This window comes from Orycteropus afer, unplaced genomic scaffold, assembly GCF_000298275.1.
Source record: "Orycteropus afer afer isolate SDZICR_OR568_19922 unplaced genomic scaffold, OryAfe1.0 scaffold00320, whole genome shotgun sequence".
Taxonomy (NCBI): domain Eukaryota; kingdom Metazoa; phylum Chordata; class Mammalia; order Tubulidentata; family Orycteropodidae; genus Orycteropus; species Orycteropus afer.
In genome coordinates, this window is record NW_006921907.1 from 2,964,283 (window position 1) to 2,967,421 (window position 3,139).

At 40.6% G+C, this 3,139-nt stretch overlaps 1 pseudogene; it reads left to right on the forward strand.

Annotated features, from left to right (window-relative positions):
- Positions 1 to 2,137: 2,137 nt before the first annotated feature.
- On the forward strand, positions 2,138 to 2,227 carry LOC122151148 (annotated as a pseudogene).
- The last annotated feature ends 912 nt before the right edge of the window (positions 2,228 to 3,139 follow it).

Below are 3,139 nucleotides of genomic sequence, written 5' to 3' on the forward strand. Positions count from 1 at the left end.
GATATTGACAGCATCACTTTTCCTGGCACATGGTCTCTAATGAGGACTAAGATCTCAGTCTACAAGTGCCGCCATCAATCCTTGTTTCCTGGTATCTGGTTTGGTATTAGTGAGGACATAAGAAGGTGGGTCATTTTACATATACATCCCTACTTCCATATTAATGATAGTTAGTAGAGACTGTACAGTGTAAAACCAAGAACTCTGCTGTATCATTGGAGTTCCAGGTCTCACTATCGAAGAGTATTCTGCAGACAAACGCTAGGACACCCTTTCTTGTCTTGACATTATTTCACCTCTAGGACCCTCAAGCTAGCATTTGTGTGCGTGTGTGCTAAGACATCAGCCTGAATTACATGATCCATCAGCGATGGGAAGGCCTTGTCGTGGGCATCTCTTCACTTATCCTGGGACTCAGGACCCCCACTGTTTCTGGGTTCTTGACCTGATAAGTTGTGAATAAACTCAGTCATGGCTTGGCTTCTCAAAATTTCCTCCAGAACTGTTGAACTCCAGGAACAGCTTTAAATTTCTATAATTGGGTGTGGGGGGGGTGTAGTTGGGTCAGTTGGCTAATATATTTGCTGTGACACTTAATACCCAACATCATTTACGGAGATCAAGCAGAACTAATATTTATCAAAGAACACTATTAGGTGTGCTTTCCTTCAAAAGTCCAGGACCTCTAGGAGAGAATTCCACCAAGGTCTTGCCAGAAGTAAGTATCCAAAGAAAGCAGCACTTCCAGGTACTTCATGCTTACCCAATTTTTCATTCAAATTTTTCTTATTGGAAAGTACAGGGAGTCAAATTGATAAAATTCTGCAGGCTTTGAAAAGTTTTTTTTTTTTTTTTTCTTTCTTCTCATTAGCCCTAGATAGTTGCTCAAACCCTCTGTCAGATTAAGGACCGAAACTCACTGACTCACCAGCAAACAGCTCCAATAATCTTGACCTTGGAGTCTGGAGTACTGATCTATTTTGTTTTGTCCTCGTGTGCCTATTCTTGGAATGATACACAGCCCCATCTTGCATGATTTCTGATGCACTGCTTCAATGGGAACCACAACATAAAGGACATGGGAATTGGGGATTATGCTATTTATCATTAATGTGTTCTTACATATCCTTACATTTCAGACAGTCCAATTCCCAAAGCATTGAAAGTTTGCAGCTCTGGTTTATGTTGCCTTTTTTGCCATGTCTCATTGATGGAGTAAGAAAAACATGGATGAATGTTAGTGCAGTTCACAAAGATGAACACACACACACACACACACACCATGGGATGCAGAGCAGATTTGGAGGGAAGTAGATGGCTTCTGGACACGCTCCAGGAACATGCCAGTGTGATCACTATGTGAGTGTGTCTAGTAGGCAGCTGGCTATGGGATTCTACATTTAAGGAATGAAATCTGTGTTGGTGTGTTAGTTTCCTAGGGCTGCTGTAACACAAATATCACAAGTGGGTGGTGGTAAAGAACAGAAATTTATTTTCTCATATTCCAGGAGGCTAGAAGTCTGAATTCAGGGTCCTTCTTGGATTTACTGGGAGCTCTGGTAGCGTAGGTCCTAAGGCACTTGATGCTAACCAGAAGGCTGGCAGTTCAAACCCACCAGCCGCTCCTCAGAAGGAAGATTGGGCAATCTACTTCCGTAGTGATACTGCCTCGGAAACCCAAGGAGGGGTCGCTATGAGTCGGGTCCGACTCGACGGCACATAATAACAACAACAACAACTTGGATTTACTGGAAGATTTCAGCTTCTAGTAGCCAGCAATCCTTGGCCTTCCTGGGCATGTAGATGCATCAGCTGTGTGTGTGTGTGTGTGTGTGTGTCTTCATAGGGTTTTTTCCTCTTCTTTTTATCACTCAGACATACTTATGCTTAGGACCCACCCTTCTCTAGTATAGGCTTATTAACATAACAAAGCACAGCCCTTGTTGCCAAGCAGGGTCATATTTACAGGTATATGGGTTAGGACTTCAATACATATTTTGTAGGGACACAATTCAATCTCCAGTAGTTGGTAATATAACTTTTGGAGTCATCAGATTATATATGGTGAGTGGAGCCATGGGACTGTATGAAATTGTCCAAGAAGACTGTGTAAAGTCACAATAAAAGAAGACCTACGGTACTCACTTCAGCAGCACGTATACCAAAATTGGAACAATACAGAGAAGATCAGTGTGACATGCAAATTCATGAAATATTCCATATTTTAATTTAAAAAAAGACTTAAGACAAAGTATCAGTATTTAAAAATCAACAGAGAAAGAGAAGATTTGAAATTTCTAAAGAGCTTCCTGGAAAAGGATACTATATTCTTCTGGCACTATACTGTCAAGAAGAAGCATAGTTACTCCTTCAGACCTGGAAAAGCTGGAGGTGGTGTAGAAACATCCAGATGTAATGCTTGTGAGTAATAATATAGCCACTCAGTGTCCTTTGACCATTTCCAGCCAATTGCTCTCAAACCTTCTGATCTCAAACCAACTTGGAACTCTTCTGAATGTTAGCCTGTATTTTCTAGTGTGTCCTAGATACCCCACAAACACCTCATCTTCCCTGTCAATGTTGATCCTCATTAAGAAATATTTAGAAAGTAGAATACCAGGGATCTGAGGATGATTGAACGAAGGAGTGAAGAAGAGACAAGAGTTGACCATTTAAAGGTTGTAGAATCCTGTTTGTAAAAATCATATAAGAATGGAGATGTTGAATTAAGAAAAAAAAAAAAAAAAGATATGCTTCCAGAGACATTTCCCAGTATTAAATAACTACATCTACTTGACCTTGAGGTCGTGAGAGCTGGGGCTGTATTATTTATTTCTGTGTCCTGGCATTTAGAACAATGTCTGGCACAGATCAGAACTATGGACAGATATTTATGGAATTGATGTGAATATACTTTCATATGGAGTAATACCTTCCTATGAGGATTTATCACAAGCGTCCCCAAGGGGTCCTCATCATTTTTGCTTAGGTAATAATTTCATCACTCAAATGAGGGAACTGGGGCACACTGTGGGACAGGTAGTGTAAAGCTCTCCTCAGTTGCACACACTAACTTATTAGACCTATCTATTAGAGAGACTTTGTCACAACACCATTGCTTTATCTACCTATCTATCTA